The following is a 14702-nucleotide window of genomic DNA, read 5'->3' as shown; positions in this document are numbered from 1 at the left end:
AGGGAGAGCGCATGCGCGGTGCGGGGGGAGTAGGGAGGAGAGGAGAGGGGAAAGGGAGAGGAGAGGGGAAAGGGAGAGGAGAGGGGAAAGAGAGAGGAGAGGAGAGGAGAGGGAAAAGGGAGGGGAGAAGAGAGAAAAATGGGAGGGGAGAGTAGAGGAGAGGAAAAGGGAAGAGAAGAGGAGAGGGAAAAGGGAGGGGAGAAGAAAGGGAAAAGGGAGAGGAATGGAGATGAGGGGAGAGGAGAGGGAAAAGGGAGGGGAGAGGGAAAAGGGAGAGGAAAGGAGAGGAGGGGAGGGGAGAGGGAAAAGGGAGGGCAGAGGGAAAAGGGAGGGGAGAAGAGAGAAAAATGGGAGGGGAGAGTAGAGGAGAGGGAAAGGGAAGAGAAGAGGAGAGGAGGGGGAAAAGGGAGGGGAGAAGAGAGGGAAAAGGGAGAGGGAAGGAGAGGAGGGGAGAGGAGAGGGAAAAGGGAGGGGAGAGGGGAAAGGGAGGGGAGAGGGGAAAGGGAAGCCAGAGGGAAAAGGGAGGGAGAAGAGAGGGAAAAGGGAGGGGAGAGGAGAGGAGAGGGAAAAGGAAGAGGAGAGGGAAAAGGAAGAGAAGAGAGGAGAAGGAAAAAGGAGAGGAGAGAAGAGGGAGAGAAGAGAGATAAGGGAAAGAGGAAGAGAAAGAGGAGAGGAAAGTGAGAGGGAAGATAAGGAGAGGAAGAGGAGGGGGAGAGGTGTTTGATCTTTTGAGGAGAGGCTGAAGGATCTGGGGCTGCTTAGAGCCTGGAGAAGAGGAGGTTGAAGGGAGACCTTGTTGCTCTCTACAACTACCTGTAAGGAGGCTGTAGTGAGGCAGGGGTTGGCCCCTTCTCCCCCTCTCCCCAGTGAGTAGTGACAGGACAAGAGGAAATAGGTTCAAATTGCACCAGGAGGGGTTCAGATTACATAGTAGGAAACATTTCTTCACCCAAAGGTTGGCGAAGAGTTGGAACAGGTTGCCCAGAGACACCATCTCTGAGGGTATTAAAAAAAAACCCAGGTAGATGTGGTGTTTCAGGAGGTGATCGTGGTTAAGATGGTGTAGGACTGATGGTTGGACTTCTATCATCTTGAAGGTCCTTTCCAGCCATGATGATGCTGTGATTCTACAGGGGCAGTGAGAGGAGAGGAGAAAGGAGTGATGAGGTGAGGAGAGGGGAAGGAGAAGGGTTATGAAGTGAGGAAAGGGGCAGTGAGGAGAGGGAAAGGAGAAGGGTTATGAAGTGAGGAAAGGGGCAGTGAGGAGAGGGAGAGCAGGGGAGAGGAGAAAGAGAAGAGGGGGAGAAAGACAAGGAGAGGGAGAAGATCCATCCCTGCCTGCCAGCTTGAGGACCAGGAGGCAAAACTGCAGGGATGCTGGCAGCTGCTGCAGGTCTCAGCCTGGCTGAAAAGAGTTCAGAGTGTTTTTCTTTCCCCATGTTTTTGGGAACCTGGCTGTGCAAGAGGCAGGTGTGTGAGTTAATTCTGTCTCCTCCTCCCACTTGCTTGCTGGGAGAAAGGGCGTTGAGACAGTGCCAGGAGGAGGAGGAGGCAGGTGGTGATTCTTGGGCTTCTCCAGTGGAAGTCGTGCTAAAAATAGGCATCATCCTCACGCTGCAGAAGGTGGTAATGTGTGCTCTCATAGCAGGACCCAAATGGCCTCGGGATGGCCCTGAAAAATAGGCATGGCCTCCTTTAGGATAATTTTTCGTGCCTAGTAACTGAGAAGGGTGAGTCAAGTGTGAAGTAATTGGCATAAATGCTATTAGGCTGGGGCTGATTTGGCCCTCAGTCTCTACCCGCAGCTCTCTTTTGCAATTACACATCTGGGGAAGGTTTCACTTTTCACCACGAGGGTTTTGTAGGGAGGGGAGAGTGAAATAAATGCAAGGGCTCTGAGCATACAAATGGTTGTGCTCTGTGTCCTTTGAGGTAATGCTTCATTTTTCAGTCTGTGGACTGAATAAATGCTCTGCTTTTTTTCCTGTTTTTCATCCTGTTTTTCATCCTCTCCATCACTCACTGGTGCCACATTTTTAGGAGTGCCAAAATCCTGATTTTTCTGAAGTGTAAAACTGAAGCCCTCCTGGCAGCCTTTACCATGGTGCTGTGGTTAAATTCACCTGCTTGCTAGGAGGGACAAACCCCAAGTATTTCAAGGATCCAGGTTTTTTGCCACAAGGTGGCATCGAAGATGACAGCTCATGAGACCTTGCAGGAATGACTTTTGCCCGATCAGGGTCTGCACGGTGTATTTCTTGCTTGGAAACAAAGCAACAAAAGCAAACCCTCACTTTTAGTTGAAGGACAGAAAGATCAAAGTTGCAAAACACAGAATTGTTTCTTTAGGAGGGAGTGACATGACAAGTTCTTTCTCATTCCCAGAAATGTAGGACCGTCAAGAGCTGAGAAGTTTGGGGATGAAAGAGTATTTGGCCTCTCAGCTTCTAAAAGGATCGTTTATCTATGAGAAACAAAGATGTTTTTAACAAACAAACAGAACCAAACAGAAGTTGAACAGTAAAGGAGAAAATGGCAGGGTGGTTAATATTTGTTTTCTGTTGTTTGTGCAAGATTTGATGTTAAGAACTGGGAGTGAGGCAAGGCAGGAGGCAGGATGACTGTCTGGTCATTATGTGAGGCACCATCATAAAAACATTGAATTGAAGCAATTGCTTTGGTCAGCAATGATGTCCTGTAACTGTAATATGGAAAAGACTAAATAGTTATATCCTTTATTAATTAAAGATTTCAGATGAAGAAATGTCCTTGTCAGAAGTAAGAATCAGAATACTCTTTTTTCTCTTTACTTTTTTTTTTCTTTTCTCTTTCCTTTTCTCTTTTTCTCTTTTCTCTTTTCTTCTTTCTTCTTTCTCTTTTCTTTTTTCTTCTTTCTTTTTTTTTCTTTTCTCTCTTTTTCCTTTTTTATCTTTTCTTTTTTTAATCTTTTCTTTTTTTATCTTTTCTTTTTTCTCTTTTCTTTTTTCTCTATTCTTTTCTCCCTTTTCCTTTCTCCCTTTTCCTTTCTCTCATTTTCTTTTCTATTTTCTCTTCTTTCTTTTCTTGTTTTTGTTTTTGCTTTTGTTTTTCTTTTTGTTTTTCTTTTTGTTTTTCTTTTTGTTTTTCTTTTTCTCTTTTTCTTTTTCTTTTTCCTTTTTCTTTTTCTATTTCTTTTTCTTTTTCTTTTCCTCTTTCTCTTTCGTTTTCGTTTTCTTTTTTCCCTTTTTTCTTTTCTCTTTTCTCTTTTTCCTTTTCTCCTTTCTCTTTTCTTTTTTCTCTTTTCTTTTTTTTTTTCTTTCTTTCCTCTCTGACCACAGCATTGTGCACACTGGTTTGAATTAATTGCTGACAAGTCACATAATTATGGATGTGGTCAGCACTTGGAAAAATCACCTGTTTTTCTTTCCTTTTGGCAGTATTGTATTTTTTATTAAAAACTTGCATTAAAGTGACATCTAGAGACAGGAGTCTAGGTCTAGGAGGTCTCCTGCACACACTACAAGTGAATGTCCCTCCTGAAGACCTTATTTTCCCAAGAGATAAAGCAGAATATTTCTGGCAATAGCTTCACCTTAGGGTAAAGGGAATATTAGGGAATAATCTGGGAATTTAGCATTGTGTTACTTCCTTTCCTTGCAGAGCTAAGCACAGCCACCTGTATTCCTGTTCTTGCAGGTAGCCAGCTAACATAAAATTTATTGCCAGTCTGTTCCTGAGCTTCAGGCTGTTACTTGTGCTTACAACCAGTCCTGGATGTGTCATTTTAAAGCACAACCTAACAAGGTGAATTTAACAGCATTTAACAGCATGGTGAGTTACTGAAGTGTGGGTTGGGACTGATTTTTTGGGTTTGCTTTTGTTTTTTTAAATGTAGTCGGTGCCAGTGACGTGAAGAAGAAGAAGTAAAACCTGCATGACCAGCTCCAAGTATTTCACCTCCTTGTGTGTGGATAATTCTGTCTTTTTGACCACCAGAGGGTGGTGTCATTCCAAGAAATTGCTTTTGGTGTGATCCTATGGCAGCTCTGCTTAGTGTTTGGCTTCTGACAGGTGAGAAAACAGCACTTCTAGATACAGGCACAAGCCTTAACTTTAGATATGTGTAAAAAATATTAATATTCAAGCCTAGAACGTCTTTTAAGGTTAATTTTACAACATGGTTTCTTGAAACTGAGCAAGTTGGGCTCATGCTTCCTGCTACCAGTGCTATCTCCATCCCTCATTCCAAGTCATCTCCTTTTTTCCATCTACCAGATTCCCTCATGTTCCTGCCTGCTCTATACCAGGACATATTTTCCCTTTTCTCTGATACTCCCAGCTTTCTTTTCTCCTTATTTCAGAGTCCCTCCACATCCTTTTCTCTGGTTTTGCCTTCCAAACATTTCAGTGCTTGTATTTTCTCTCCTTTTGGTGTGCATTCCTAATTTCTTTCTCTGTTCAAGCTCCCATATCCCCTGCTCTTTCTGCTGTAGTTAATATTCTTAGCTCTGTGTATGGTTTCAGTGCCCTTCCTGCCTAAAATACCCTGATCCATTTCTTTCTCCCATGGGATGCTGAGTCATCCAGAGGGTACCAACATGCCAGAAATCCTTCAATGGGTTTTGCAGGGGTGAAATTGGGCATTATTGTGCTGGAGGGTGCTGCAAACACTTCCAGCAAAGTTCATGTTAATTGCAGAGCAGCAATTTATGTGTCCCTGTTTTCTCTGTCGTGCTTTGCTTGGTTTTCCCCCAGATCAGGAGCTTTCCACTGACATTTAAAGCTGGAAGTCGATTAGATACAGAAACTAAAAGTAGCCACAGTGCCTTGAAACAGAAAAACATTGTTGAGCACAGGCCCTGGCAAACTCAAGCACAGCTTCATCACGATTTCCCTCTCCCCCCCCCCCTTTTTTTTTCTCTTTTTCTAATTTTATCTTTTTTTTTTCCTATTTTCCCCCCTCTTTTTTCTCTTTTTTCCCTTTTTTCCCTTTTCTTCCCTTTTTTCTCTCTTTTCTCTTTTCTTTTCTCTCTTCTCTCTTCTCTCTTCTCTCTTCTCTCTTCTCTCTTCTCTCTTTTCTCTTTTCTCTTTTCTCTTTTCTCTTTTCTCTTTTCTCTTTTCTCTTTCCTCTTTCCTCTTTCCTCTTTCCTCTTTCCTCTTTCCTCTTTCCTCTTTCCTCTTTCCTCTTTCCTCTTTCCTCTTTCCTCTTTCCTCTTTCCTCTTTCCTCTTTCCTCTTTCCTCTTTTCCTTTTTTCTTTTTTCTCTTTTTTCTCTTTTTTCTTTTTTCTCTTTTTTCTTTTTTCTCTTTTTTCTTTTTTTCTCTCTTTTTTCTCTTGTATTTTTCCTCTTTTTTTCCTCTTTTTTTTCCTCTTTTTTTTTTCCTCTTTTTTTTTCCTCTTTTTTTTTTCCTCTTTTTTTTTTCCTCTTTTTTTTTCCTCTTTTTTCTCCTCTTTTTTTTTTTTTTTTTTTTTTCCTTTTTCTTTTTTTTTTTTTTTTTTTCAGGCAGCTCTGAAGGTTTAGGACATTCCCCTTTCCATTTCCCCAAGGGACAGTGCCAGATTCTGCACCAGAGGGCAGCCAGAAGCTCCCCTGATCCAGCACTGCTATACAGAGAGTTGACAACAAGGAAGAGCCAGGGATGGGGACACTGGGGGTGGGAGCTTTCAGACAACATATGCCAGAATTCTTGATAATTTGGGTGGAAAATGCTGCTGTATGGAGCTGGTGAAGGCATTAGCACAAACTTAAGTGTGAAAAATGTCCAGGCTCCTTATAGCCCTGTTGATACCAGCAAATTCAACAGCATCAGGATGTTCCTGAGCACTGAAGCTCAGTTATTTCTACTGATTCTCATTAATCCTCCCATGGTTTCCCAAAAATACTCCAGGGCCTGGCTTAGGGGGTGCCTCCACCATCCCCTATAGGCACTTTGAGTCCTTTCCCTGTTTTTTGAGGCTGTCATAAAATGGGTGTTGGAAGTCCTGTGCCAGCTGGCCTGAGGGGCAGAGCCTGGTCCCAGACTTGTTGAATTTACTCATGTGGGTGCATTCACTGTGACTGAAAATTTGGATTTGAAAACCCTGTTGGATTTAGGTAAGAAAAACAGGGGGGTGGGTCACCCCTATCTGCTGCAGAAAGTTACTGCCTTGTACCAAAGGGCCAGAAAGTTTATTTGCTCTTCAGTCAGGCCTGGCCACCCTGCACAGTGAATAAGTTCTTACCACAGAATTCTGTTTTGTGATGATGCTTTTAGCTTTGATGGGACGAACTTTTATTCCTAAAAATAGAGCAAGCAATGTAATAATTTGATGAGGTGAATCAGGGAGAAAGGAAGTCTCAAAACCACCTGGTGTTCATATTTTGTTGTAGAAACCCACCTGCTGTTACTGTAGTAGGATGTGTAGACCTAGTATTTTAAATAAAATTTCTACTCTGTCTGGAGAAAAAAAATAGATTAATTTTAAGTACTTGGTGACTGGTGATTTCAAGGCAGGTCCTGTTGGCCTAGACCCTTACATTGACTGATGTTGCCAAAGCTCTTGATTTTGTCCTGGGCACTGCAATATTTCTCTTTTCCCCCAGAAACCAAGATCCTGAATTCAAGTGATGCTGTCAGTTTTCATTTAAAAAGACCCAGAAGGATCCAACTTTCTCCCCACCCCAGGTTATGCAATACAAAAACCATCCTTAGCTTTACCTTTCTTAAGTGTTGCTGTTAGCTGCACAGCCTTATTCATGACAGTAAAATGACACTTGCTAACAAAAATTGCACAGTGTGCAGTGCTTCATCTTTTGTTCACATCATGTTGCTTTCCATCTGTTTGAAGGCTGTTCCAGAATAAACCTGCTTGCCTTAAAACGTGCCCCTAAATTGAAGAGGGAGTCAAGGAAGTGAATATTTATTATCTCAATATATCCATTGCATCCAACCTTCAAAATGCTTTTCTATAGAACCATATTTCTAAAAACTGTGGATGCTGCACAACCAGTAGAAGGCCCTGAGGTGAAATCACCAGTTTTCCAGTGTATTTAGAACAACAGCCTCCAAAACAACAAACAGAGTTCCCTGTTTATTATGCATAGTGCCATAAGTCAACAAAAATTAACATTGCTGTGTTATCTTTTTACCTGTGGGTGTTTCTGAGGAAAATAATTTTGTAAGAGCAGAATATTCTGCTGAACTGGTAAATACATGACTGAATTCCAGATGCTGCCACTGATAACCAACTTTTTCTGACTCCTTAAAGTGCCCTGGAAAAAAAAACCCCTCGTGTGGCACTGCAAGTTACAGTGGCTTAAATTAGTATTTTGGCACAGATCTGGTATCAAGGCTGGAAAAGAGGCTAAGAAGGATTGTATTGAAAATATATTTAAAGATGTGTTTGTGTTTTGCTGAGCTAAGATGCTTGAGGTCCAGCAGTATTATAGCATGCAGTCTTGTTTTTTGCAAAAAATTTCTATGCTGTGAAAACTTTGCAGCCTGGTTCATCCCCATTTTTTGACTTTTCCCTTCATGGATCTGGGGAGCAGCACTCACTGTACTGCATGAGCAGGAGGGCTTTCCTTTCACACATGCTACCAAGGCAATGCTTTGGCCCAGGCAAAGCTGTTCTGGAATTAAAATTTATTATATTGTATATTGGAGCATAAATCATCTCATGGATGTTGGAATACACCTGCCAAGTGCCCTTCTGAGCTTGCTATCAGACATGATGTTCTCTTGCCAAGTATGAAAGCATTTATCAAAAAATGCAAGTCTACCAGAAACTTCTTTATGGGAAAGAAGTGAGGTTTTTTTGTTTTCCCTCTCTCAGCTGTTAGTGATAATGGCTCAAGGATTGCTTCCAGCCTCAAACATACAATAGCAGTAGTTCAGAAAGCAAATAGGAGCTTTGCTTTCCTTTATGAACAGGTGATGAAAGATCTGAAGAGAAGAAATGAGGCAGCCCATCCTGGAGGGGTTTGAATCAGAGAGCTGGAGCAGTGAGCTTGACTAAAGGTGAGTGAAGAAACAGATAGAAAGGGAATTACCACAACTTTTAGTTGGCTCTTTTGTTGTCAGCTTCTGGTGCCAAAAGAAAAATCGTGGAATTTGGTAAAGGAACCTGACTGATTTATGCCTGGTTTTATATTTACATGTTCCCACTGAGCTGTGCCATGTCTGTGTCCTCTGTGAGAGAGTGTTTCATCTTTTCTGGAGTCTCTGTTGAAAAGGTACAATTGTTCATTGTCTGCTTCTGCTGCCAGGAAGCTGAAGCAAAAGAAAACTTCAGGCTTGAGCAGGAAGATGAGCTGGAGTGAGTGGCTCCCTGTGGCAGGAGTTTATGTTGGTGAAATTGTGGCTTCCAGTGCTAGGAGACATCTCATGCCTCTTTATCACTGCATCCACATAAATTGCTTTGAAAGTTTAATATGAGTAAAGCTTTATTAACACAACTGTGTGTCTTCCATTTCACTGAAGCTGATGCAGTACTTTTATCTGCTGGGGGAATTACCACATCTTTTGTTTGCTTATATTTTATACTTTAATATATATTTTTTTTTTCTGTATAAGGAGAGCTATTGAGTGGACTGCTTCTATATGGTTGTGGGAAATGTGGTGAGATCTAATGGCAAAGCATTGGTTTGGTAGTCAAGAGAGATGCAGTGTAATCCTTTTTACATAATTATTTGTGCTGTGGTCTTGATTTGACTCCTGTTCTGCTTGTCTGCAGCCTTCTATTTGTGGATTTACAGTGTAAACACTTGAAGGTATGGATCATCTTTGCAGTGTGCAATCAGATCACAGTTGGGATATCCAACCCTAATGTAATACAAAGAATTAGTAATAACAGTGATCTCAGAATATTACATGAACGTCCCAGTATAGGTTGGGGGCTGAGCTGCTGGAGAGCAGTGTAGGTGAAAGAGACCTGGGGGTCCTGGTAGACAAGAAGATGCCCATGAGCCAGCAATGTGCCCTTGTGGCCAAGAAGGCCAATGGCATCCTGGGGTGCATTAGAAAGGGTGTGGTTAGTAGGTCAAGAGAGGTTCTCCTCCCCCTCTATTCTGCATTGGTGAGGCCACACCTGGAGTATTGTGTCCAGTTCTGGGCCCCTCAGTTCAAGAAGGACAGGGAAGTGCTTGAAAGAGTCCAGCGCAGAGCTACTGAGATGATTAAGGGAGTGGAGCATCTCCCTTATGAGGAAAGGCTGAGGGAGCTGGGTCTCTTTAGTTTGGAGAAAAGGAGACTGAGGGGTGACCTCATCAATGTTTTCAAATATGTAAGGGGTGAGTGTCAGGGAGATGGAGTTAGGCTTTTCTCAGTGGTGACCAGTGATAGGACAAGGGGTAATGGGTGTAAATTGGAGCATAGGAGGTTCAAGTTGAATATCAGAAAAAATTTTTTTACTGTAAGGGTGACGGAGCCCTGGAACAGGCTGCCCAGGGGGGTTGTGGAGTCTCCTTCACTGGAGACATTCAAAACCCACCTGGACACGTTCCTAGGGGATGTACTCTAGGGGGCCCTGCTCTGGCAGGGGGGGTTGGACTAGATGATCTTTCGAGGTCCCTTCCAACCCCTAGGATTCTATGATTCTATGATCCTATGAAAATTATGAACAAAAAAGCGCTGTTACAAGATATGGTAGAAAATTGCTCTCTTTACAGTGTAGTAAGTTAACAGGTAGTTAAATACCTGAGAGGACAAGAAGGCTGGGGATTATGTGGAGGAAATAAGCAGCATCCAGGCCACTTGATTCCCATATTTATCCCATGATTGCAAGATCAAAGTCAAGGATCAAACCCCCCCAGCTTCTCCCTTCAGCCATTTCAAGTTACTGGTAAACCTGAGAACTTTCAGATCAGAGAGCCAAACCCAGCTCATGCATGGAGAGCAGACAGGCTGTGCTCAGGTTGGGTTTTTTTGGGTTGTTTTTTTTACCTTCATCTGCAGCTGCTTAGGTATTCTTGGCCAAAAAAGTGAGCCCTAACTTTGCTATTTGCTGGGGACATGCTGGGCCAAGCTGAGTCCACTGGAGCTTTGAAATTTTTTTTTTTTAGGATAAAATGAGGGCACTGAGTATCAAGAAACTTTTTTTCTTCAGTAAGATGTTTGGCATCACCCTTCAAGAGAGATAATAAAGAGTTTTTACATGAAGGACAACACTGAGACACCACATCTTTGAAATAACTTCTCTATCAAGTCTGTCACTTCTCAATTATTCTGTTTCTACCTTTGTCTTCATTTTAGAACATTGAGAGATGCCACGTTAAAGTCTCTGAAGCCTGAACTTCCATGTCAGCTTTGAACACAAATTGTTTTGGGGTCAGATTCAGCCAGCACATGACTATAAACAACTGCTAATTTTCTGTGATGGTTTCCCAGAATTGATGCTTTTGTTACAGACACCCATTTTCTCCCACCTTCTCCAATTTCTAGCCCTCAGGATTTCAGAAAACAGTTCAGTATGTGACTGAAATGAGTGCTCAGAAATCTTGGGAAAAATAGTTCTAAGAAACATGAACAGATGCCTTTCTTCTCAGTGGGTAACATTTCTGAGCTTAACAAATGAGATCATTGCATTTTACTTGGAATATCACTGAGGAATTGAACTAAAGTACTAAAGTGGCTAAGTCACTCTGAACAATGGCAGTCCCAAAGCTGATAGAAAATCTTTGATGGAGAAAGTGACAGGAGGAAATAAAACCAGTGCTGTTTACATAAACTTTTTTATTTTTAATTTTTTTATTAGATATATGTGATTATAGGCTTGTCAAGTGTTTCTAATGAAGTCAGCAGTAACATAATACAAACAAAACATGAAAACAATAAATGAACAATATTTGTAGGACTAATTTTCAGGCAAGACAGAATCTGCTAATTAAATTTACTGATGACAAAAAATTGGAAGGCAATATGAAAACAAAGGAGGAGTGGAACATCACACAGGGGGCACTGCAAAATATTTAGGATTGGAGTAATAAAAGTCAAGTGAAGTCTGACAGTGTGAGTCCCAAACTCAGGTACTGGTGGCTAAGAAAGAAAATTTTGATGGAAGAGAGGAGTTTTGCAGAAAGAGTAGAGATAAAACATCTGAACACAGTTACCAGCTGCCAGTAGACTGTGGACCAGCATGAAGATGTGCTCAGAGGACAGCAAATGAAACCTTAAAAAGTCTGGTTGCCTTCTCAGAATACACAGAACAAACTAATGCTCTGCAAAGGGATGACCTTTTGGGTGGAAAAGACTATTTTTGCATTTTTCCACTTGTTCTTCTGTTAACATGAAATGCAATCCAGGGGGCTGCTAGACAAAAAAAGAACACATTTGTTTTAAGCTTTGATTCCCATGCTGCTACTAGCAGAGAACACAAATTCATGATTCAAGGCTTTTTTCCAGTCATGTTATCAGTTATGTTCCTAGAGTCACAGCTAAAATATGTTCAGGTTTCTTTAGTGTCAGTAATGCTTTTCCCTGCTAAAATGTGACAACCTCTGAGAAACCTGGGAAGCAAATCCTGAAGAAAAGCCAGAGTACCAGGGTTCACTAGGCTGTGCCAGAGTGAAACTGGCCCTGCTTGACTTATCTACAATACTATATAATAAATAATAATTTAAAAAAAATGTAAATGGGAAGAGTAAATGGATTTTAATTAACCTGAGGAACAAACAAACACACACCAGTATCTCAGAAATGCAATTTCTCTCAGTCTGTTCTCATCAGACTCTTCATCCCAGTCCCATAAAAGTAGAATCAGACCCAGTTAGGGTACAGGAAAACCAACTTGCAGGTTAGAGCAAAACTGAAACCAAAGGTCAGCAAAGGGAGACAGATTTCTCTCCTACCTTAAAGAGACAGAGCCTGAGCTTATTTTGTTATGAGCTGGGGTTTAAAAGAAATCTTGGTTGTGTAGGATTCCTTGTCAGTGTTTGCCAAAGTGCTTTCTCCAGTCCAATTCCAGTCTCAAACTGTTTAACCACCAATAACAAGGATAAGAAATGCTTAAGATTCCAAGACACAGACTTATAATGAACCAAGGAACTAAGTTTGGTGACACTACCTGGAAAATGGATTTGCTGGTTCTGATGAAGAGAGAGTATGGAGAGAAAAAAAAAATATATTAAAAGAGTTTTCCTTTTAATGCTAAAGGTTGCAGTGCATTGAGAAGATATTTGTTAAGCATAATAATTACCTGCATGGATACCCTTGAGGTATTCAGCAAGCACACAGGAAAACCTAATTCCTTCTCTTAATGTTTACAATCTGAGATATCTAACAAATTGATGGCAAGACTCAGTAGACCAAAACTTTGAAACCTTCTTCAGAAATGTGACTATCTTACCAGGGTAATCACAGCTCATATGGACACCATGAAACAGCACAATTTCAAATAAAAATAAGTATTTTCCTTTAATCAGTTGTCATGGGGCCTCAGTTTGGGGCTACTTGCTTATCCAAGGCTCTCTCCTGGGCTGATATCCCTACTTCCCCTTGAAGTATCAGCCAGAGCTGTGCAGTTGCTTTCTAGTATGAAAAGAGAAGAATAGGTTGGGTTTTCAGTTTTAAAACATCTTTGAAGCTTTGGTTGATTTTGTGATTTTTTTTTTTTCCTCAGTTTGGTAAGAGGATGGATTATCTGTCAGGACTGTGCCTCTTGTGCCTGTGAAAATTGACCTAAATTTGGCCAAGTCAGAAGACTTTGGAAAAGAATCTCACTTCTTATATTCTGGGGAGATGTGCTGAACATTAAAAAGAAAATAGGAGTGGGTGGGAAAATGATGGAGAGGGGATGAGAAGGTGGGGGAAGAGAGGGGACATGAACAGGATACTAAGAGTGGTTTTATGAAGGTGTTGAGTTGACTGTAGGGGAGCAGAGACAGATTGACCTGAACAGTCTGGTGTGTGTGGGGACAAATATATTGAGAATAAAGAGAAGAGAAATGGCAGGAGCTATGGTGAGACAGACTGAGAAGAGCTGTGCCCTATAGGGGTAGAGTTTCTTCTTCCCCTTCTAGGGTATCATAAGGTTAAGAAAGAAATGCTAAAGTTCTATTATGAAGCAAACAGAAAACTATAAAATAAATGAGTATTTTCTGTCTTCAGGTTTGGCCACCTTACAGTGAATAAGGCAGTGGAACAAGAATGAAAGAAGGAGATAAAAAGGATTTGAGGTGCTGTTGCTTTAATTTTTTTTTGTTGCTTTTGATTTCTGTCACATCTCTGAGATACCTAATTACTGATTTTGTTCATTCATCGTGGTAAGATCTGTATTTCAAAAGGAAATTCAGTATATTTCAGATTCAGACTGCCTGAATTTGATGCATAAAGACAAATGACATCAATTTCCCCTTGAGTGAGTGGTGGTTTTTTTATGGCCCAAAGGAGGAAGCAAGGCTCTATGGAAAAACAGCACCAAATTGGGTAATTAAAATCTATCCTAATGTACATAAGCAAAGGTGTTAATGATGGTGATGCAGCTGACATTCCCTTTGGCATTTCCTGGCTTGGATTTGCTACATTCATTACTGTTCTTTTGGCATCGTTTTTGTGTGTTTGATTAATATTGTGGATTGTTTGTGCAAAGGTAGAGTTTGGAAGTCTCAACAAGTATTTTAAGACTTTGCAGTCACAACACACAACAGCTGTCAGAAGCCCAGATTTTTCAGTTACCCCTGACTTGGGCTGTGTTTGGAAAAAAAAAGAGATATGGGAACTTTGTTTTGGGAACACAAATAGCAGTGTGTGGCCTCTCACTTGCCTATTGAAACTGTGCTTTTCAGAACCAGGAGAAGTGCTGTCTCTGTGTAATTTCTGTTCTCCTCTATTACCACCTTAGGACTCCAAATTCTGTGATAATAAAGATGGTTGGTAATAATTTGTAATATAAAACATTTTAAAATGCTTAAGCCTCACTGGTGGATGTCAGAACTCCCCAGCTGGATACTGCAGGCTCAGAGCTGTTACCCAACAACAGAGATTGTCATTTTTTGTTTCATTGTAAATTCTTGTGGTTTTGAAGACATCCATTCCTCTCCTTCCCACAGAGCTCTGAGTGATTAGGGAATGCAGTAGTGACCATGAAAATTTCTGGCTCCTGTGTTTTTTCTTACAGTATGAGATAAGCTGCTTGGTTTTGTAACACATGGAACAGTAAGAATCATCTTCCCTGCAAATGCCTGAGTGACCATCACTCATCTCCTCAGGCAGTCAAGGACAATCTGGCTGTCTTGTTCTCCATCCTGCAGTCCCCTCTGACTCAGCTGGGAGCTGAGGGCATCCTCAGGTCAGGAAGTTTGTCTGAGGAGCTCTCTCCCTGTGGATGCAGCCATCGTTTTGCTCCAGCTGTCTTCAAGTCTCCTGGTGCAGCTCTTCAAAGTCAGTACATTTTTTTTTGGCAGCTCTGTCTTCCCCTTCTTTAAACTTATTTGGTTTGTTTAATACAGGGAGATTGTGATGACCACTTGTGTCCACCATATTCCAGAAGCTTGGAGAGAAGATTTAGTGAGAAGAGAGAAAAGGAAAGGAAAGGAAAGGGAAATGAAAGGAAAAGGGGAGAGAAAGGAAGGGAAAAGGAAAGGAAAAGGAAAAGGGAAAGGAAAGGGAAAGGTAAAGAAAAGGAAAGGGAAAGGAGAAAGAAAAGGAAAGGGAAAGAAAAGGGAAAGAAAGGGAAAGAAAAGGGAAAGAAAAGGAAAGGGAAAGGAAAGGAAGGGAAAGAAAAGGAAAGGGAAAGGAAAGGAAAGGA

The 14702-nt window shown here is 41.4% G+C and overlaps 1 long non-coding RNA gene across 2 annotated transcripts; it reads left to right on the top strand.

Annotated features, from left to right (window-relative positions):
• Positions 1-3878: 3878 nt before the first annotated feature.
• Positions 3879-14483, top strand: LOC139807181 (uncharacterized). Of its 2 annotated transcripts, none has more exons than XR_011730499.1 (3): positions 3879-4050; positions 7892-7978; positions 14404-14483. It is a non-coding gene; the product is annotated as an uncharacterized lncRNA (long non-coding RNA). The 2 variants fall into 2 exon arrangements; XR_011730490.1 differs by lacking the exon at positions 14404-14483 and adding an exon at positions 12576-13081.
• The last annotated feature ends 219 nt before the right edge of the window (positions 14484-14702 follow it).

Source organism: Heliangelus exortis, chromosome 1 (assembly GCF_036169615.1).
Source record: "Heliangelus exortis chromosome 1, bHelExo1.hap1, whole genome shotgun sequence".
Taxonomy (NCBI): domain Eukaryota; kingdom Metazoa; phylum Chordata; class Aves; order Apodiformes; family Trochilidae; genus Heliangelus; species Heliangelus exortis.
Note: the sequence above shows the minus strand (reverse complement) of the source record. Positions and strands in the feature narration are given on the sequence as shown.